We start from the raw sequence: 22,729 nt of genomic DNA, 5'->3' as shown, positions 1-22,729 counted from the left end.
CACATAGTGCTGATCGAGCATCGGTTTCATATTCTGCCTCACACTTGACTGCCTTTAACACACAGGACGTCTGAGTGCTCCCGGCTGAGAACGATGCTCAGGACATCCCGGACCACCCGGTGCTGGGTGGGGATGCTGACGGAGACGCAGGGGGACCAAGGGATGTCACTTCCCGGCCCCTCCGCTGCTCGGCTCCCTCACCCAGCACAGAATCACACACCCACTCTGGCTAATCTTTTAATTTCATCTCGTAGAATAGTTATTACACTTTAAAAGCTGATTGTTGGCTAAAAGCACGTGTTTATTAAGGTTTAACAGAGGCCTGATACACATCAATTACATTGTTGTGAGCTGCGACAAATATATCTTAAATAATTAATTGATATTTAGTAAACATATAATAGTTATCTTCTCCAATCTAAATTAAATACTAATTAAAACTATATAATTCTCTACTACGGGCTGTTTAGATTACAACTTTTCCAACAAGGGGGATGAGGAGGGTTGCTGTCGCTGCAGAGGGGCGAGCAGGGCGTCCCCCGGATGGGAGCTCAGAAGTTTTATCTCAGCTTTCAGGCAGGTTTTGGGATGCCACCGGCTCGGAGCAAGGCTGGGATCGGGGACAGGGGAAAGCGCGTGATGGAAACTGTAGTCCGGGCACTGCCTTCCTGCAGCATGCCCACTTCTTCATCATTTTCAGGCTTCACTGCCTCCGTCGTGAGTTTAAAGCCAACTATTTAACTGCTCACAAAATAAAATTGGTGGGGGAGTCGAGATGGTAATTATATGGTAAGGTAAGATAAAGCAAATATTTGAAAGGTGACTCATTTCCAGCATAGCTGAGTGATGTGCAAGCATTCCTCTGGGAGAGCGTCAGCTCAGGAAATATTTACCTTCTCCCATCAGGTGGGTTTGTGGGCACCACGCAGAGTAAATGTTGAGTAAAATAACACAGAGCTGCTTAGCAGAAGGCCATCACGTGCGATCTCTCCTGCTTGCATCACCACTGTTGACAGAGCGTATTTAGAGCACACAAAGAAAGACTTTGACCTAAAATGACTGTTAAAAAAGGAAAAAGGAGTAACTTTGCTGTGATCAACAGCATTTCCCTGGATTTCTGCCGGCCTTGCCAAGAGCAGACTCTGTGGTGAACTCTGCAGGAAACAACATTTTTCCTTATCTTGCAAAAGATGTTTGTTCTAATTGTCATCTTCCTGCAGCCAAGGGGCTGTCGCTGGGGGACGGCCGGAGCTCAGGGTCGGGGCTGGGCAGAGCAAAATGCTTTTCTTGGACGCCATATGGACACAGCAGCAGATCCCCAGGGCACCTCCTCCTGCCGCAGCCACTGCCCGCTTCAGCATGGCACAGGATGGTAAATATTTTGCTCACAGCTGTAGGTATTCCATGTTTCACCTTCATTTTGATGTGATATTTTCAAATGCTGGGGGAAATGGGAAGAGTTGCCCTCCTCCGTGAGCAGGAGGGTCTCCGTCAGGACCAGGTCTTCAGCATCTCCACCAGCTTTGGGTCATGCTGGTGCAGGTGGAAAGTCCTGGGGCAGACTGGATGTCTCCCTGAAGTCCTTTCCCAGTCTTGCACTCCCTGAAGATAAAAAACTGAGTTTTTAAACATCACAGAATCATAGAGTCCTAGAATAGCGGGTTGGAAGGGGCCTCAAGGATCAGCTGGTCCAACCTTTCCGGCAAAAGTTTGGCCTAGACAAGACGGTCCAGCTCCCGGTCCAGCTGAATCTTAAAAGGGTCCAATGTTGGTGAATCCACCACTTTCCTGGGGAGATTATTCCAGGGGCTGATGGTTCTCAGTGTGGAACATTTTCCTCTTGTGCCCAATGGGAATGTCCCCAGGAGTAACTTGTACCATCACCCCTCGTCTTTTCCATGGGACTCCTTGTAAAAGGGAATCTCCATCTCCTTTGTAGCCACCCTTTAAATACTGGAACATGGTGATAAGTTCTCCCCGGAGCCTTCTCTTCTCAAGGCTGAGCAAACCCAAGGCTTTGGTATCGTGAGCAAACTTCCTCCGGGTGCACAGATCCCACCATCTAGATACTTTATGATGATATTAAGCACCATGAAGTTCTGCCCTGCGCAGCTGCCGGCCTGCTGGGTTAGGAGCTGCGTGCTCTGAAGGATGGGCAAGCCCTCCTTCCTGGTGGCATGTAGCAAAGTTTGTTTCATCAAGTCCCTCCCTGCCTCTTTTTGTCCCTGCTTGCACCATCTGATCTTATCTCTGCCCTTAGCAGGTTCAGCTGGGTTGTGCCGTGCTGACCCCAACGCAGGGAGGTGAGATTCTCGGGTTTGCCTCCTCTGATGAGCAAAGGAAATCCTGACAAACTGGGGAAGAGCGTGCATGAAGTGTGAAGCTGAAGTAATTCCCCAGGTCCTATCCTGTCTGAGAATTAACTGAGAAGGATTTATCCCCACGGGAGAAACGGAGCAGGTACAGAGATTTTATTCTCACCCCACTCCTCTAGGTATAAGGGCTTGTTATAAATAATCCTCGAGTCTAAAGGATGTGAATGAGGACTTTTATAGATTTAACATGAAACTCTAACATCTTCTTCCACTAAAGCTTATGTCAATAAATCATTTTTTAATTATAAGCTAAATTATCAGCTAAGCATGTCTAAATGATCTCTGGAGTGATTTCTGCGTTCAGATCAACGTTAAGGAGGCCTAAAAAGAAAGTTGTTCTCCTTCCTTTTAAAATGCTTTCTGTTTTTTCCCACCTCCCGGAAAACCAGCCACCCAATGCTTGTGTGTCAGGTGGGATATGAATGAAATTCAACCCACCCCTGAATTAGGGACTGTACAAATCCATACCCAAACGTTATGGCTCAGTTCCACCTCCGATACGTAACAAGAGCAGTGGGTTTGATTTAGTGCTGCCTTCCGCGATTAGCTCGCATACCAGAATTTGTCTTGATGCAGTTCAGCAGCGCTCAGGTGCCCTGGAAATTATTTTGAGGGTGGTAATGCATGTTGGTGCTGGGGGAAGTGGCTGGGTCACAGCTCATGGTGACAACTCAGGGATCCCATTTGAATCCGAGCATCCTAATTTTACCTACAGAAATGCACCTTTCTGTTGTCTGTACTCCACAGTCTGGAGCAGGATCCCTTCAATTCTCCAGGGAATCACCAAAGCCCAGAGAAAGAGGTGTGGAAAATAGATGTGCAAGATGCTGCTGCATTACGTTGGCCGGTGCTTTGGTGGTGATGGAGCTGGAGAAGCACGTGCAGGGCATTATCTACTCTTCTAGCCCCAGGTACAGACAAATTGATGCTCTTCCATTAACTGGAGGGGAAGAGCTCCTCGTGGGTGAGACGTGCCCCTTGTTTCAGGTGGCCATTGGAGCAGGGCCCTTTGCTCTGCAGATTGCTCCCCAGCCACCAAAAATCAATTCAAGTATTATTTTCTTCTTCACAGGAGGAGATTTATAGCGTTTCTCATCCCTGAGTTTCCCGTGTTCCCCTAATTAATGCAGTTAATCAAGGCTGGATTGACCAGGTGAGGCGCTGTGGGCAGCGCACGGGGGCTCTGCCCCAGCCGAGGACCCAAGCAGGAGCTGCATCTGCACCCCGGGGCTCCGCGGGCTGGCATGAAACGGAAATAATTCAGACCATTTTCTAGTACCTTTTCTGTTCCCAGAGAAGTGCCTGACCTGTGAATTGTTGCTGGAGACCCTGCACAGACTGACATGCCGCTCCTCCTGCGAAGGAGTAGCAAGACTCTCTGTGTCTTAAGAGGTCTGGAGATCTTCAGATGAGAGTGCTATTGGTATTCAATGGCAATCCTCCTCAGCTCCTCTTATCCTCCCCAACTAGGCTCTGATTTCTCACTTTCTTTTCCTCTGCCTCGATTAATCTTATTTCATGGATTCCATGACAACATAAGCATCTGAGGATCTCGCTCTTCAAACCGTTATTGAATTATGTGCAGGGAGATGGGGTTTGCTCAGCCCCCGAACCACATTAGCCAGATTATGCTATGAAGGTCGAATGCAAGAATTAACCGGAGTTTTAACAGCACATCATTTTGCAGGGAGGTGCAGTGGCTCTTTGTCACATAATATAACCACCGTCTCTCCGGACTGCCCTGGGAAAAGGGATGCAATCTCTCCTTCCACTCTCCTTCCATGCAAAAAGAGGAAGGAGGGTAGGAGCTCACCCAAGCCCCTCCACGGTGGGGCTGGGCTGGGGAGGACGTTCACAGCCCTGCAGCGTGATGCTCAAGCCTGCAGCTGGAAGGATATCCCATTTTTGTCACCACTAAAGGAACTGCCAGTTTATTCCATCTGATAAATGCTCCTCAATTACTGCTGGCAGAAATGAGAAACTGTCCCTCCAAAGAAGTTGGGAAACTCCTGGCTCCTCTTTCCCCATCCATAAATGCTGGATTTCAGTGGGCACCCACTGGAAGGGTGCCTGCAAGTGGGGAGGGATGCCCGGGATGGCTAATGAAAGAAAGGGTGGCAGGCCCAGGGGGCGTGATGTTGGTTTTTCTGGGTCTGTCTCCCTTTCAGCTAACGGGTATCTGCCAGCCAGACGGTTAATAGGTTTCCATGTCACGGTGGGCAGGCAGCAGTGATGGGGTCAGCTCAGCCCCGCGTGGCTCCAGAGGCCGAGGCCACTCTGGGATGCTTCACTTTTCACCACGATTCCAGCACCAGGGCATGTGGCCACCCCAGGTTCGTATTCATGGGGAGATCAGGTCTCCCCCCAAGCTCCCTCCTGGCTGGGCTGTGAATACCCCTGCCCCAGCCTGGTTAGAGGCTTTTGTCTGTGCTTAATGATGCGGCTGCAAATTTACCCTTGAGAAGGTAGGAGCTGTAAATAATGTTGTTTTTTAGCAAAAAGTCTTTTGAATGGGATGCTCTTAACCCCGAGCTTTCCAGAGGGGCTGTTCCTGCAAGGTGCTGAGCGCCCTTGACTGGCACAGGCAGGACTGGGAGTGCGGGGGCATTGCGGGGAGCTCAGCACCTGCAGGATGGTGCCTGTGTGGGACCGGCAGCCTGGGAAGGCTCCCATATCCTGCACACCCTGGCATTGGGCAGGGCACACCGGTCCTGGAGCTGCGTACCCTGTCACCTGAGAGGTGGCATTTGAGCTACAGTCACCTGCTCATGCCCCTTCAGTGATGAACATCCCTGTGCCCAGTTCGGCTGCCAGGTTGGAGGCAGTGGGGGGGGATGCATGGGGCTGGGGGCATGCACAGAGCTGGGGGGATGCAGGGAGCCAAGGGGATGCACTGGTCCAGGAGCTGCTCCTGGGGTCCCCAAGAGCCCGGAGGGTGGGAGCAGGTCTAGACCTATGTTTGCACTCACAGAATCAATACGGTGAGGCCGCAGGAAATGCACCATCTGAATTCCCGTCCTTCCGGCATTACGAGCCGTGAGGGCTTCAGGCAGATGTGTCCAGACTCCCACCTCACCAATAACTAGCACAGAGAAGCTCTTGTGAGAACAAACTACTACGTGGCAGCAATTAGAGGGGAAAGAGATCCCACACGCAGGGTTGGGGTTCTCTCCCCAATGAGGCCAGGGGCTCCTGTACCCCCTTCCCAGGGCGATCCATTCAAAATGGAGTTTGAATTCAGCAAAGCTCCCTCATCCCAGGTCTCAAAGCAGCATCCTGGCATTTGCAGAGGGCCTGCTGGGGCTGGGGACAAGGAGTTTGCTCCTTGTAATGTCCAAATTTAGAGCCTTTGACTTCCAAGCCCCCAAGCCCCCAGTCGCTGCCGACACACATGGTCTGCATTCACTCTTCCTTCTCCTTCCACTGAACACATGTAGCCTTCAACAGGTTGCTTTGTAAATTCCTCGGTATCTGCACAGCCAGCTCCTCCATCTGCAGAGCTTTCCGTTAGTCAAATAGTGAATCCTCACTGCGAGTTTGTTTTCGAAATTGAAGATTCTGTAAAATAAGGGTTTTGCTGTTGTTCAAATAAGTGCTTCCTCACTGAAACGGTGACATTTGCTCTTGGACCACCAAAGGACTTGCTGTCTCTCACACAGGGTGTCTTGGCTCCTGCAGGATGCTGCTCGCGTACCTTCGTTATGAGGTTTGGCATTTAAAAATGCCCATTCTCGGTTTTAAGAGTGCGTATCCAAAAAATCCTCATTTTTTTTTTTTCCCTGCAGAATCACAAACCACTGAGGCTCCTGCACCTTGAGGGGCTGCAGCCCTCTGGGAGATCTCAGTGTTAGGCTGCAGGGTGGGTTTATGTGGGTTTTCCCAAGTCAGATCCAGTGTTAACTCTAGGAAACGGGGACTGAGCCGGCGTGCCAGCGTCCCCACCCCTGCCTGGGGTCCCCCATAATAAACAGTCACTAAATTGTCTTTTCTCCTTCCTATTTTAAGCCAGGAAAGCTTTGGACAATTTCAAGGTGCACCTTTCTCTTTGCCAAGGATCTCTTTAAAAGGAACAGAAATAGGGCAACTGGAGCGCATGGCACCAGTGGCAATCCAAAGCATCCAGGTAAGAATATTTTGTGTGTTTGCTTTCATCTTGTCTGGCCGAGCTGCTCTAAATATCCCAAAGCCTGGAGGTAGAAGCAATGTGCCATGCCTTTTCCACAGGCAGCCCGCCAAAATACCCACGCAGTCCTTTAATAATGAAAAAAGCAGATAATGTATAAGACCCTCGCAGGCCGTTAGCACTCATGTATCGCCGCTCAGGAGTTTAGTAAAGAAAATTCTATTAGCGGCCTGGAAGAAGAGCAGTTTCCCTCGGAGCTCTGTGGTCTGGGCAGAGGCACCGGCGATGCTGCAGTCCTGAGTTTTGGGGAATGCCTGGTGCTTGTTTGGCAAAGACACCTACTGGGAAACTAGAAAGCTTTTCTGGCCTCACCAAATTACTCTGTTATTGTTAGCTTTTATTGCACCATGGTGGTGCAGGTACTGGGCATGAACGCTGATTGTTGTTATCTATTAATTACAGCAGCACAGAGGGACCCGGTCTGGGCATCCAGGCATTGCCATGATGGGTAGGGAGGACCTGTAGCACAAATAAAATTAAATACAAACTAAATGAAGCCACATGCATGGCGATCACAAGCGGGGGTGTTTGGTTGTGGTCACCCAGCATGGGCGAGCACCCAAGGTTTCGGTCAAGAGCAGGTGCCTTAGAGCAACCCACCTCCCCGGGAGTGAAGAGGGGTCTGGGCAGCAGCTGGGCGTTTCTGCCTGCATGGGTACTCACACCAGGTGAGCTCTGTACGGGGGGTCGGTGCTGGAGGAGGACTGGCCGGGTGGGCACACAGTGGGTTCTCTGGTTACAGGGAGCTGCAGTGGGTCTGTGTTTGTCCCCTCACATGTGCTGAAAGGTCCCTGAGCATGGTGGAGGCTGAAAGGCTCATCAGTCCTGGAGCCCTCGTTTTGCTCTGCTGAGCCCAGGGTGTAAGTGTTAGCTCGCACCCCGACTGCGTGTAGTGTCTAGCACGGGGCCGCACGGGCATGGCCAACTCATTGTTTACTCAGGGCTTCCATAGATGGAAGTCTACCTTCAGCAACTCCCGAGTGTTTGAGGACCTGTCGTAGGGGTTTCAGGGGAGGTTTCCATATCCAGCTCTCTTACAGCCATAGACTGGCAGATTTTGATACCATGGCCTGCAATTATAACTTAAGATCATGGCTCATTTGTTTCTCAGCCTTCAAGTTACTCACTGTAGCCTGCAGGCTTGAAAAAGCTGCTGATTATCTGTCTGGTGCTGCAACCTGTGCTCCCTGCTGCTGCTGCTGGAAGAGTGATGATTTTCTTGGCAATACATTTGTTTTATACTGTTAATATTCAGAATAAATAAGTCTGTGGTCTTGCAGCTTGGGGACTGAGATCCGACACGCGGGCAGCCTGGGGTGTGGGGCTGGGAGCAGAACAGGGGACACCTTCTTGTTGAGGCACACAAATGTGGGGTGAGAAGAAGCGGTGCAGGATGTAGAGGGGTGCGAGACGGGTCTCTGCGTGAATTCCTGGGGATCTGTGGGCAAGGTGTTTGGTGAGGCGGGTGCCCCTTGCTTTGCAGAACTATTCTGTGGTTTATTATGCTGAAGGGTGCTGGTACGTCAAGGCAGCGCTGGGCTGGGGTGGCTGCGGTGCTGCCCCACCTCCGGCATTAACTGGGGTAACTGGGGTGCACTGACAGTGCACGTCAGTACTGGTGTCCCCAGAATCCCAGCCAGCAGGCACAGAGAGAGAGGAGGGCACAGCTGTGGGTTAACTGGTGAATAATGCAGGCAGGGTGAGGTGCTGACAGGGGTTTGGGGACCACCAGTGGAGGGTGCAGAGTGAGCACGGAGCGAGCCCAGAGCGAGCCTGGAGTGAGCGGGCTGTGCATCCTGCCCACCGGCCCTGCGGGGCTGCAGGAGGGGTTTGGCTGTTCTCGGGCTCCTGGTCCTCCCTCCCTAGGAAAGATAGTGGGCCCTCGCCTCCAAGAGAAAGACGATGTTCTGTTCACTGACCTAGAGCCGGTTGGACTCTGAACTGAAGTGGTATTTAATTAAGAAGTGTTAAGTTTTCTGCTCCAGCCCTTGTTTGCCATCTGGTATAACAGGGAGAGAGGATTTTTTCACTGTTTACTATTCTCCTTGTTGCTAACAGACCAGACCTGGACCCGGGAGTCTTCAGTGTCAGCATCCAAGTGTGTGCTTTTATGCACAGTATATGCAAATGCTAGGTAATTTATTTTATAAAACTATTTTTATTGCAGTTCCCAGCGCTCCTCGTACCAGCTGCGATGAGAATCACTTGGATGTTAAAGTGCTGTTGACAAAATTGTTCCCAGCGGCACGTATGCGCAGATGCATGTCTCCCTTCCTGCCAAAATTCAAGGTATTGGGAGGATGAAGGCATCGTTGCAGCCGAGCCCTCCGGAGACGCGCAGGGGTCATTTGGGGACAGAAAGCCTTTCACGAGCGACCGCCTCCGCGCAGGGTCTGTGGGGGACGTGCTCAGACTGCAGGAGCCAGCACCTCTGGCTCGCTGGCAGCTTCAGCAACGCGGCACAGGCCACGGCCACGCTGGCCTCTGCCTGCCCCAGTTCGTGGGGTGGGACCTAGGGAATAGCTAAACCCGGTCTTAGGGGAAAAAGGCTGATTTAGGAAGAGCTTTCCTTTTAATGTATTACCCTGGAGTGCTGCTTACCTGCGGGGTGTCTGACAAATGCGGCAGGTCCCAGATATTCAGGCCAGGAGGGATGGTGAGCATCAGAGCATCTGGAGCTCCCTGAAACATCTGGGCAGGGGATGGCAGGTGGGAGAGGGGCCAGGGGCCTGAGGGGATTTTGGTGATCTGTGGAAGGGAACCTGGCAGGAAAAGGCTGGGGGGCTGTTTCAAAGGAGGCGGCCCCTGGAGTTGGGGTTGGGAGGTTTGGCTCAGCCCGCTGCAGGGAAACAGGCCCTCAGGCATTCCCAAGCCTTGGGGAGATGGCAAGAGGAGGTGGTGTGCCTCCAGCCGGCACCCAGAGGAACCCAGGGTGGCCCTCAGCATGGCTCTCCCCATCCCAGCCCGGCTGTCCCCATCCCAGTACAGCTCTTCCCATCCCAGTACACCTCTCCCCAACCCAGCACAGCTCTCCCCATCCCAGTACAGCTCTCCCCATCCCAGCACAGCTCTCCCCATCCCAGCACAGCTCTCCCCATCCCAGTACACCTCTCCCCATCCCAGCACAGCTGCTCGGTGGCTCAGGGGTGGGGATGTGGTGACAGCCGAGTTCGGGGAGGAGGAGTTAACAAGCAAGGAAAATAGGAGATAAATAGCAAAAGAATGCTTCAGCCCATTCATCCTGGAGCCTTACTAAATGTACCATGAATGATTCCTTACAAAATTGAGCTGTATGTACACTTGCTTGATGGTACTGCAGTGAATTGCTTCTTTAGTAAATCTGTCATGTATGCGTCGACTTTATGGCTTTTTTTTAATGTAAGAACTGTGCATCTCCTCAGGTTGGAGATCTCTTGCCGGGAGCCAAATTAGATTCCAGTACATCGTCCTGAGTCCCCAGTGTTCATGCTGGGGGCTGGGGCAGGGCTGCCTCCACTCCTGCCATGTCCCCGCTCTTGCCTCACTGCTGTGATTTTGCCAGGTCCACCGTGGTTATTCTGTCACCCTTCGCTGCAGCACCACAATGGTGCCAGTGCCAGGGGCCTGGCGGGGACATGAGCGCTGCTGCAGCAGCAGGAGCCCCAGAGCACGTTGTGGCAATGCAGCCATGCTGGGTTTGGTCCTGCGCCCAACCAGGCACCGCTGCAGGGCTGTGGACCCATCACAGCATCTGCAGGAGTGTCCCAGAGTCCTGGTATGGCTGTGGGCACCCATCATGTGTCCAATGTGTGTGCACAACATGTGCACCAAACGCGTGTGTCCAGCGCGGAGTCCAGCACATGCATCCAGAGTGTGCATGCAACACGTGCATCCAATGCATGTACCCAACCCGTGCATCCAACGTGTATGTCCAGGGTGCACATCCAACACATGAGTCCAACATGTTTGTCCAACACGCACATCCAGTGCATGTACCCAATGGATGCATCCAATACCTGCACCCAACATGTGCATCCAACATGTGTGGCCATCACATGCATCCAACGTGGAGTCCAGCACATGCATCCAGTGTGTGCATCCAATGCATGTACCCAACACATGCATCCAACACGTGTGTCCAACAACATGCAATCCGCACAGGGTCTGGAGCAGGGTCCAATGTGTGCATCCAGCACGGGGCCCACGGCATGCTCCCAGCTAGCGAAGCTGCGCAGCCGTTTCCACACCCTCATCCATGGGCAGGGGGGTCACTGCACGCGTGCTGTTTGTGAACTGCACCCCCAACCTTTTCATGCCCTGATTTCCTCCTTGGCTGCTTCAGGAGGAAGATTTCTTATTTCTTCTCGCAGGGTCACCGAGAGGGTAAATGCATTAGTGCGGCTCCCGGATGGATGCTGCTGTTAAAACAGAAAGTCTTACTGCTATTTGTACGCTGGATTTTGCTCTGAGCACTGCTAGCAGCCAGCCGTTGGCTGTGTATTTACACGCTGCCCTCCCAGTCCACGGGACAGGACAGATATATTTTCTAAGATACTTTCTTTTCCATAAAAAATATTTGATTGCGGTATTGACAGAACCACTGATGTAAAAGGGCAAGGAAATATTTCCAAATGGTTTATCTGGCAGCTGTAAATTTCATCTCATGTTGCTTATTGACCTCTAATTGTTTCCAGTAGTAGCGGGAGACAGGAAGATCAATAGGGCTGGGGAGATAGTTAATGTTCTCCCAGTGCACTTAACTGTAGTTAGAAAATACTGGAATTCATCTTCCTGTGATTTTTAGCAGATTTGTAATTGAAACATTGGGTGCCCGTGTCTTGGACTTCTCCATGTGCTGGGTTCTGTATAAAGCACTAATTTCCTGGCTCATCTCTTCTCCTCACCCTGTCCTGAAGGTTCTGAGCAGCCTTGTGGTTCTCCAGCCGCCCTTCCCTGGACAGAGGAGCTTTAGAAATCCAGGAGACCCTAATTGAGGGGGGAGATGCAAATCAAACTCTTCTCCCAAAGAGCCTGACCACCTCATTTGCTCCGCGACAGTGGGGGTTGTGTTGTGTTTGCTGAGCAATGAGGAAATGGTCTGCCACCGGCTGAAAAGCAAACATTCATTCTGCATATATTTCCAATAACTCCCTCGTGTTGGCTGCCAAGAGCTTCCCAGGGTCTCCAGAGCTTCATTGTTTCTCCCCGTTTCTCCTCGTGTTGACCCAACCAAACCACCTCTCCCCACACCCAGTAAGTCCAGCATCCTTCTCGCCCAGCATATGGCACTACAAGCTTCCTATGTTATAGACAGAGGATTTTTTGCAATTTTCAACTTACAATTTTTAATTCCAAGATGAACGGGATGATTTCTAGGAGCCCAAAGGTGTGCAAGGCCATCGCCTGCACCTCCCCTGCCTGTGGAGGTCCTGCATGCCCAGGCTCAGGGCCATCCACAGACTGTGCTGGGCTGATGCACCGAATCCTGTTGCCCGCGTCACGGAGTCGGGGATCACCCCAGGTCTGCAGCCATGCTGTGAGGGGCTCCCCGTGCTCTCCCCAGCTCTGCCAGGTCTCCCACCCATTCTGGCTCTGGGGGTTCCTCCCTCTGCTCGGGGTCAGCGCCTCACTTTGCATCCTGGCTGCTGCACACACCGAAGGGCACATTTACAATGCAAACATAAGGTTTGCTCAGGAAAATAGGATGCACCCCACCCATCCCTGTGTTTGCAGGGTGCTCCTAGCTGGGAGCCCCCTCAACCCACCCGCCCCCAGGCTGTGGGGAGCAGGCACCCCAGACACCCCGGGCACTGCACGCAGCCTCTCATTAACACTGCTTCCAATTATAGCCAGACAAAGCCGAGGAATTTTTAGGAGTCCTTTAATCATTTCTGTTACTCCACAGCAGATATGTCTGGATTTGGGCGGTAGCTCGGCATGACCCAAACTGAACTGTTCAGTTGCATTTGTGGGCAGGGAACATGACTGGTTTGGGTTTCTTTCCAAAGGGAAGGAGGCGGCAGCACGGGCGTTTTGGTACCTCCGGGGCTTGGGGGTAGCTGGCACGAGGCAGGACATGCGAAGGGCACTTGGGAATCATCCTTGCACTGAGCTGCCCCAGGTCCTGTGCTCTGTAATAGCCAAAGGTGAGTCTGGTTTTAAAATCCCTTTCCAAATCCTGGAATTACCCAGTCCTGGCTGGGAGCAGGGTGTCCTTCTCTTGTGTTCATCTCCGAATCCCACAGCGTGTGAGATGGCTGAGAGGTGGCAACACTAGTACAGCCCTGGAAGTCACCGCACCATGGCTCAGCCCTCCAGACCCACCGCCCGCCCACTCCTCCACCAGCCCCTCCTGGGAAAGGGTAAGAAATAAACCCACATTTCATGCTGAGCTAATGGAAATGCTTCTTTTACTCTTGCGTGGTGGTGGAGTTGATCTGTCCAATGTGGGACCAGCGGTGAGCCAAGAGCTGGGCTTCAAACATGACAGGTATCTCTAATAAATCACCTCTCCTCCAGCTTTCTCAAAGGGTTTTTCAAAGTGCAGGAGGATTCCGGCAGCTGGAGCTCTGTGGGAAAGAAAAAACTTGAGCAAAAAGGGAAGGCGAGGGGAGCTGAAGCATGGTCAAGTGTTGCCGGCCACACCGAGATGCGGGAGAGGATCCAGGCATCTGTGGGGTGCATGAAGGGAGGTGTCAGGAAAGGCCCCAGGGAGTCAGGGAGAGGGGACAGCTGGGATTCTGGGATGGAGATGGATTCTTCTGTGGTGGGAGGCCAAGAGGGACCAGCTGGCTGACCCGGACACCATCACCCCAGCAAGGAGGAGGATGCTTTGAGCGATCCCACAACCTGCCTTGGGGTGTGGAGTAGGTGGCCATCAGCTGGTCTGTCCCCTCCCCAGGCCACCTGCAGGGCCACCAGCAGTCCTCCTGCCCACGGAGGGGATGCCGTTCTCTGGGGAAACAGCAATGCCCCTGCCTGCGGTCCAAAGCCGTCACAGTGGCAGGGCTGCAGGTGACGGTGACGGGGTTATTGTCTGCCCGGTGAAACACAAACAGCTCCCCGGCTCTGCCTGTCATCATGAATCACGGCAGAGCAGTAATCTTTCATTAGAGCATTCAGCACTAATTGCTGGCAAAATGCCACATGCCTATTTTCTCATTTTAACAAAACATTTATGCATGAAAGATTTAATGCCAGGTATCAAGCATATCATTGTAAATTTACCACTAATTAAGCCTAATTAAAATAATTAAATGGCTGTGGAGTCACAATGTGAATTAAAATCACATTTCCTCTTGTGTGCGCGGCACTCTTCTTGCTGCCCTTACTTCGAATTTAAGATACAAATATTTTCCTATTCAGATTCATGCGAAGTGTCTGTGTGGCAGAGGGGATTTAATCATTAAGATAATGCTGTGATTTGATGGTAAGTTTTTCAATTTCAGGACCTCTTGAGATTTTTCTTTATCTGGATGAAGTATGGACAATTTGACAAATCTGTTCCTCCAAGCAGTCACTTGCTTTTGCATATTCATTACTCATTGGATTTTTAATCAAAGTCGCTGATGGACCCTTTGCACCACAAATAACTCGGTCATGAATAATTGATGGTGTTTAGCTGCGGGTTGGGGGGCGCGGGGGGCTGCTGCGCCTGGCCCGCTGCACGCACCACATGGCGCTGCAGATGTTCGGGTTTCACATGTGCACAGCTCATCAAACCCCGCACCCAGCCGGACCCCGGGGCGGGCGCCGTCCCTCGGCACGCCATCTGCTTCCCGCCCCGTGCGAGGTGAAAACAAACCTCGGCGAATTGTGGGAGCCGGGGTTGTTTTCCTGCTGCTAGTGCACCAGGCGCTCTGCTGCTGGGTTCTCCTTTTTTTTTTTTTTTTTTTTTGCCTTGTGTTGGAGGAGCTCCAGACAGAGTTTCTGCCCCATTTTCACACTCTGAGGAGCTCTGGGGGATGCTCTGGCTTGGGGCTCCACCTGCACCAACCTCTGCTGAGGTGGCTTTCTCAAAGAAATGCACATCCCGGTGATGGGACTGCTTTCCCCCAGCCTTTGCAGGTGCCTCCCAACACCTCCCACCCATGGTGGGTGCTGGGGACTCCCAAGGCTTTCAGGAAGCTGTGCTTGGCAGGGACCAGCCTCCTCTGCCCCGGTGAGCACCCCAGCTTCTCTGACAGCCCCTCCATCACCGCCCGCACCCCAGTTCCCCACTCAGGATGGGGTGTCCATCCTACACATGTCTCCCTGAGAGGTGGAGAGTCTTCCTCCCACCCCAGAAAAGAGGTGGTTATAAGATTGCCGGGTGTAGCTGTTACTCACCCCCTGCATTTAGCTGGCCTGGCCAGCGCGCTGCAGGAGATGCAGAACAAGACACACACTGCGAGTTAATTAAGGTGCTGGAGGGACTGGAAGAATTACTCTCTTACCACCAAAACAATTAAATGTGAAATAGTTGTGATTTTGACCTAAAAGAGTGCAAGAAGGGGAGTCATCACTGAGCAACTGAGGACATCCCCAGCAGCCCCAAAGTGCTGGAAAGGCTCCAGGCATGAACTTATCCCTCACGGCTCCCTGGAGCAGAGCAGGGAACGGTGGATGGGGTCCCCTGCAAAAGCCACGGAGCACTGAGAAAGGGCCCCTCTTGTCACTCAGGGAGGCAGAGGAGAGCCTTCCTCCCTGGGTCACCCCTGGCCTGGCTGGAGGTTGGATTAAACCCTCTGTGTTCAAGGTCTGCTGCTCCTCTGGGCTCCATGGGGAAATGAGAAACCGCTCAGGAGGGATACGAAATCTCTGCTTCAAAAGGGTTTGGTTTCTCCTAGAACCGTTATGAATTTTGGAGCCCTGATAAAACAGCTGATAATCTGCACCCAATACCATGCTGGGTTACAAGGGGGATTACAAGGAACCCCCAAAAACAACCCTAATTGCCCTGTAAAGGATTTTTCATTGTCATTTCTGAGTGCACTTCTTGGTGCTGCTACACGGGCAGTGGCGGGTGTGTGACTCCGATTTGTGCCCTTTTCGGGGAGTTCGGCAGCAGTGGGTGCTAACACTGCTCGTCAAGGCTTTGCTACTAGAAACCCTCTTTGCTTTCTTGGTGCCATCAGAGGAGACAGACCTGAAAAGGGCCTTCTGCTGGGTAAAGACCTGGCAAACAAGTGGGCACCGACCCTCGAGGGTTGGTGGTTGCCCAGGGATGGTCAGAGTGGGTGAGCTTGGGGGGAGCTTCTGGACTTGGCACAGTGCAGGAGGTGGTTAAGCTGCTCCTAAAAATCTCTGAATCTAACTGGGACAGAGTCACACCAAGTCTCATGTTGGTGTGTGTCCGACAGAGACGGGAAGTCCTGAATTACTGAGTCCTTCTGCTGCAGAAGGGGTAGCTCTCCTCACTTCAAGGATGCAGAGCTTGGAGGCTCACCCTCTCTCTGAACATCATCCTTGGCCGTGGTGCAATTAGCAGGTGGTGGCAGCCCTGATGAATTGCTGGTGCTGCACAGCTTGTCTGCAGGCCCAGCCATCCTGTAGTTGCTCTCCCAAAGGCATTTGTCAGCCAGTGTCAATGCGACATATGGGTGCACAGTCTGTCCTGGTTCAGGTCTCAGCAGCCGTGCAGCTCTTTGCTTCATCCTGCGAGACTCGGGTGGGAGGAGGAATGTGGTCCCTGGGGGGTGTCCCGGACCCACCGCCAGCAGCCGCTGGGTGCCGAATGTGCACCAAACGTGCTCGGATGCAGGTTGGGTACCAATGGGGCTCTGATGCTTCTGGAAGCATCACTTGACCATGCCAGCAAGGCTGGGCAGGTCCTGGAGGTCCAGCTGCTGGCGTCAGCCAGTGTATGGGATGGTCATAGTTGCCTTTCAGAACATCCCTCTCCCCATCATGCTCAAACAACCTGCGCCATGGCCTGAGAAACCCAGAGGCCATAAACCACCACTGGTGTGGGTGGGGGTGTGCTGCCTGGGCTGCTGCTGTGCGGGGTGAACTTTATCTGCCATCCCTTCTCTTCCCTCGAGGAGCAGGGCAGGATCCTGTGTTTCACAGCGGTATCGGTCTCTTGTCTTTTTTTATTTTTTTTTATTTTGCAAGAGGAGGGGTTTGATATTTGTTATCCCGCGGTGCTTATTCAAATGGGCAGCCTGGCACTGGGATCTGACAAGGAGGTTGACAGGGTAAAAGGAAAGGGAGAAGAAGGGAGGCTGGCCGGGGCGGCGATGCATTATTTACTGCTGCTCTCACATGTGTGGTCTCAGCCAGGTCTCCGATGCGGCATAATGGATTGCAAAGCCCCTTTGTATGCTCAGTGTGGCCGCCGCTATATTTTAGACTGGAGTCATTCAAGTAAACCCTGGGCAATGCTCTGCGCAGGCTGATTAACCTTTTATTTCCCAGGAACTGACTCATTTTCTCTCGCAGCGTGGCGTCCCTCGCCCTGCACCCTCAGCCCACATGTGCACCCCAACTGCGGGTGACTCCCCCTTCAGCTTGGGAGCTTGCCTGTACCCACTGAGCTTGCAGTAACACACAGCTGCAAAGCGCTGCCCATTTATCTCCTTCATCTCTGTGGTTTGCAAGATGAGGTTGTATTTCTCTTTTTATAACCCAGGGAAGAAGTAGTTGGATTTTTATAAAAATAAAAAAAAAAAAAAGAGGTGTTGGTTTTCTGAAGAGAGCTGCCTGTAATTGTGTCTGTGAAGGTAGATGCTCTGCAAGCCTACAGGGAAAAAGCCCCTCTAGGTCCATAAATAATTCAGCTGCTCTGACATAGACTGCAAGCACGTCGGCGGAGTTCCTCTGCTGCAGATAAATCTATTGATCCTTGTTTGGTTTGAATCCCGGAGACGGAGCTTCCTGCATGGACTCTGCTGTCACCATCCCACAAGAGCAGAGAAGCATCTCAGCATCCTCAGCCTCCCAGGGATGGAGGTTTCACAGCAAATTTGAGCCACCATCCCACTGGGGCCTGAGAAGCGCCCGGTGCTGCCTGTCACCCTCCTCTCCTAAGGGGTGTGTCGCTGGAGTCCTTTATCACCTCTCCTCTTAGATATAGGATGAATAATTAACTCTTCTGGCTAATCACTCTGGAGGTTTGCACACTGAGAGGGAGCACTTCTGCTCCCTATTAAAAGGGAAAGGTTATGGCATTATCCCCTCATCCCAATGGGACAAGTGGTGTGCAGAGCCGTGTGTCTTCCTGCTGGCCACAACATCATCCTGCCTTGGCAACATTCTCCTGCCATGGCAGCATCCTCTTTGCTCAGCATCATCACTCTGTCACAGCAGCATCCTCTTGACACAACAGCATCCTCCTGCCATGACAGCATCTTCCCTCCATGGCAGCATCCTCCTGCTACGAGAGCATCCTCTTGCCTCAGCATCATCCTCCCACCACAACAGCATCCTCCCACCACACCAACATCCTCCCGCTATGGCAGCATCCTCCCACCATGACAGTATCCTCCTGCCACAACAGCATCCTCCCACCACAACAACATCTTCCTGCCACAGCCGCATCCTCCTGCCATGACAGCATTCTCCCAGCACCAGAGCCATCTGTGCTGGTCTAATACTGCACTGTAGAGCTGTGAGAGGAGGGAGAGCTCCTACAGCCATGGGCAGCTTGTTTTCTCGCTACGGGCCAACCCACAGAGCAACAGCATCCCTTAGCAGGGCAAACAGCAGCCTGGCTGTGTCCACAGCCTCACAGCGCAGCAGGGTACCGGCACAGAAATCAGTTGTGAGCCCCCAAAGGGTCTCACTAGCCATGCTCTGCATGTGCTATTTGAAAGTAGTTTCAATAAATTCAGAAGGGAGGGAGATGGTGAAAATCATCTTCTTGTTTCCCGAAGTGCGATGGCTTCTGAGCTGCACAATTCACTGCGAGGGCCCGTTTTCCCAGTGGTTTGCTGGGCATCGCATCCTTCCCCAAGTGATAAAACTAACACGAGCCCTTGTACAGACACAGGCGTGTTATTATAAAGGTATTCCAAGATACCTCTTCTGGCACAGTTATCCTCCCCCTTGTTGAACACACTGAAAAGATTCAAATGCTTCAAATGGATTAAGCATTTGGTTTTACTTGGATTAATTTTTTTTCCATGAATGTGAACCATTTTGCATTTCAAAATCCTTCAGCAAACAGAGCAGTTTGTCTTTGTGTTTGCTAATTTAAAAACAAATATTTGCCTGCCAAGCAAATATAGTCTCTTAGGATGTGCTATTAATAGGATAATTAGGCAGCCGGTAATGAAAAGGATTGCTGGTAATTATGGCAAGATTTGTTTTGGCATTTGAAGGCAGAAAGGGAGGCTGAAGTGCTAAAATCTACCTTAGAGTTAATTAGTGCTATTAGAATACACCTGAAAAAATAGGCCAACTAATGAACACTTCAGTTTATTTTTAAAGAGGCCATGCAAGTATTTTTTTCCATGAGATATTTGGAAAGAAAACAAAATCCTCTTTCTTTCAGGTTTCCACAAAGTGTTTCGGGTGTGTTGAAGTGTTGCTTCCCGGTGGAACAACATCACTGGGAAATCCCTGGCGGTTAGGGGGTCCCTTCCCAGCCCCAGCAAGGTTTTGAGGTGCAGCTTGGGGAAGTTTTGGCAGCAGGGGGTTCCTCCAGCATCACTTTGGGGAGTTTGGCTGAGGTCAATGTGAAGGGGCAGCTTATTTTCCAGATGCAGAGCAGAAACTTTCCTGTTATATAAAGCCTCCCCTCGCTCACAGTTGAACTTTATGTGCATTTGTTGGTATACATAAAAATGCAGTGGGTGGCTGGCCCTGAAATGATTAATTAGAAAATTACATTTATATAACTCTCTAATCTGTATTTGTGTGTTGCCAAGGGCAGAGGCAGAGGTAGGGGAATTACATCCAGATTAGCTCTGAGCCAAAGGAAGCCCAGATCTGAGATTATTTTGAGGGCAGAAATTGTAAAATTGTACCAGTTGAGGGAAAAAGAGCCAAAATTAGGGTTTTTTTCCTTAATTCTCCCCTCCCACGATTAAAAAAAGAGAGAAAATGAACAGAGCGAGGTGATGTCTTTCAGGGGTTACTGGGTAACGGCCCCGGAGCCGGCTCTGTAAAGCAAGAGGTGAGATTATAGAAAAAGCTTATTTCCAGCTGAACATGGCCTTCAGTTTCCCAAACAAAATTGCTTTTATTCTTCTCAACATGTGTTCAAAAAGATTAAAGAGCTGTAAGCTTGCACAGCTTAATAAGAGTATGCATTAGAAGAGTGGCCTGGAACGGCAGCACAGAACAAGTCCACCCCAGTTTGGGGAGGATTTGAAATCCTGTTTATTGAATTATAAAGAACCTTAAAGGATAAAGGATATTGAAGTAGGGATTTTAATACTTTGTGGTATTTGGGGGAGTTATTAGATCACAACAAATCATTTAAAAAGTATTTTGTTGGGGTTTTTTTTCTGGAATGCGAGCAGAGTGGGAGGGAGCAGGACTGATGATGAAGAGTTAATTGAAAAATAGGACGTGGCTCTGATTGCTGGATCGATTTGGAATCCGATCGCTATAAAGAATACATTTTCTCTGTAATTATATGGACAAATTAAAGACGAAGCCTAAAGGCTTTGGTAGATGCTCTATTAACTGAAAAAGTCGAGCTGCAGCAGAACCCTGCGTGGGTTTCCTGCTAGGAGGAAATTTTGGGTTAAGTCGATTCTGGAAGGCAGACGAAGCTGAACGCTTATTTTTAGTGTGTCAATCAGGATGGTATTTAAGTTCCTAATAAGATCTGGGGATACGCAAATCGCCTGAAAGCAGAGAAGGGACTCAAAGCCCTAAAATTTCACTCCAGCTCTGGGGAGGTTGGAGGTTGACCCAGCGCTGCCAGAGAGGGTCTGGGGCTTCGCCTCACTTCTTCGCATCCTCTCCATCCTCCCTGGTGATGTGCACTGGCAGGAGTGGGATTAACTCCACAGAGTTCAGGGTTTGCTGGATGGGTGGATTTGCAGTTTCTAAGCAGCCCCGTTGTCTGTGATAACTTATGCTGTTCTGCTCCATAAGAGGATTGGACAGATTAAATGAAATCATGAGACATGCTATGCAAATTACATCCCAAATCTGATTTTCTGTTGGGGATTAGGGTTAAAATATTGGGAACTGTAAACTTTTTCCTTGTCTGGACTAGAGGGTGTATTTCCAATTGAGTCAACAAGTGTCAGCTCAAGAGCCCCAGCTGGCTCCTTGGTGTTTTCAAGCCTGGTGTTAAATAATAATAATAAAAATAAAATATCCCTCTGCTGCTTTTTACAGAGCCTGGCGGCTCTTGTGCTGTCTCCCGTGTCCTGCCGATGGGATAATCTTCCTGCAGTGTCCCGGGAGCAGCCCTCAGCCCGTGCCGGGATGGCTTTGCATGTCGGCTTCCACCCGGCATCAGGTGTGTGGCTGCTCTCGGTGTCTCCAGCTGCCATCAGTGCTGGTGCTGGTGGCAGATCAGTGCTCCTGCCAACAGCCTCCCTGCCCTGAGGCTTCTGCGGGCATGGGTGGAGGGATAAATCCCTTAAATTTCCCCAGTGCCGTGTCCTGGGATCTGCTGGAGTTACACATCAGGTTACTTTACGTCTGCCTAATCTCTTTTGTTCCGTAGCCTGTCAATGAGCGATGGGTTGGATGAGGGGAGGCATGAGCAGTCCCTGCAGCTCCCTGGCTTGCAATCCCCCCTAAACGGGTCTGGTTTTCCGGTGGTCCCTGTTCTTTAAGGGACAGTTGGGCAGGGACCAGCCCCAGCAGCACAGGGGTCTGGGTCAGAGCCCAGCACAGCATCTCCAGCTGGGGAGCAGGTCCCAGAGGTGTGTTGCCAACACACACCCCAAAACTGGGTGGGACAGAGAGAATAGAAATGAAAGGGGCTTTGGTATGACCTTGAAATGTTACAGGGCAGCCCAGCAGTCCCGATAGGGACCTGCCAGGTCAGGCACCATGCCAGCAGGCATGGGAAGAACAGCCAGAGCAGGAGAGAGCTGGCACCAAATTTCTGAATAAAGAAATAAATAATGATAAATCTGAATCTTTCTATGACTCAGAGGAATTTTCAATGGAAAATAGGTTTTGGCCAGTTACGACTCTCCATAGGGTTTGGCAGCCAGACATGGCAGCGTAGGGTTATACTGGGGGGAGTCTATAGAGCTTCCCTATAGCGCTGTGCTATAAGGTGTGTGCGTGGGTCCACGGAGCAGCCCGAGGACACCCAAGCCCCCGCCACAAAGGTCACTGCTGCCATTCTCCAAGCTGAAAGCGATGGTTGCCCGCTTTCCACAGGAGCGGCGTGTTGAATGCTGTGCCCCAAAATTTCAGCCCTGGGTATAGGAGATGGGGAGTGGGGACACACACCCCCCATTCCCCAAAATGCCCCATCCTACTGCTCTCCGCTTTCTGCATCTCCGCTCAGGCTGAGGCTGCGCCTGGGAATAACTCAGATCTCTGACTGATCATTAACCCCTTTAGACGTCCTCGTGTTCATTAGGCTTCATTATTTTTTGTTTTCTTTTTAAAAACCCCGGATGGCAGCTCATCAGCGGCCCGTCCCGCTGGCCCCTCGCCATTTGGAGAACAGCTCCATTTCTGCAGCGGCCGCTGGAGCTGTAAACCAAAGCCCTTCGCATTAAAGCTCAAAACCACGCACAAGTTTGGGGCTTGCATGGTTTTCTGTGGGGCTTGTCAGGATGCCGTTAGAGCTCCTGGGGTCCAAGTCCCTCTGGTGCTACCCCGTCACGTCGCATTGCAGCCAAACACTTTATTGTGCTTAATTTTAGAGGTTTGCTGGGGGTGCCTGGCCTCCCGCGGAGCCTGCGCGCCTCATGGGTACATCTCCATCTGCGGTGCTTTCCGAGAATAAATCCAGGTTTTGCCATGGGGAGAGCCCAGTGCCAGTGGCACAGGAAGAACAGTGTGCGGGAGGGGGGACCCTTCCCCTTGGGGTCCCAGGGGAGCAGCTCAACCCCAGGGACCACGCAGTCATGCTGTGGGAAAGGATGGGGCCCCGTGTTGTGGGGCACCAGGCTCCCCACAGCCCTACTCCCCTCCCAGCTTGGGGAGGAGATGCTGCCTGACCCCGCCAGTCACCAGGGACCGAGAAGCTGCTTTTTGGTGCCTGTGTCAAGAAGGGACTAACATCGGGTCTCTTCTTCTGCATTCCAGGTTTAGAAGGTCTTTTGGGAACCTGGAG

The 22,729-nt window shown here is 51.5% G+C and overlaps 1 long non-coding RNA gene across 1 annotated transcript; it reads left to right on the top strand.

Moving 5' to 3' along the window:
* Positions 1–6,275: 6,275 nt before the first annotated feature.
* LOC141928977 (uncharacterized) lies at positions 6,276–7,837 on the top strand. Its single transcript, XR_012624931.1, has 2 exons — positions 6,276–6,498; positions 7,670–7,837. It is a non-coding gene; the product is annotated as an uncharacterized LOC141928977 (long non-coding RNA).
* Positions 7,838–22,729: the final 14,892 nt, after the last annotated feature.

Source organism: Strix aluco, chromosome 12, assembly GCF_031877795.1.
Source record: "Strix aluco isolate bStrAlu1 chromosome 12, bStrAlu1.hap1, whole genome shotgun sequence".
In the NCBI taxonomy this organism is placed as follows: domain Eukaryota; kingdom Metazoa; phylum Chordata; class Aves; order Strigiformes; family Strigidae; genus Strix; species Strix aluco.
Note: the sequence above shows the minus strand (reverse complement) of the source record. Positions and strands in the feature narration are given on the sequence as shown.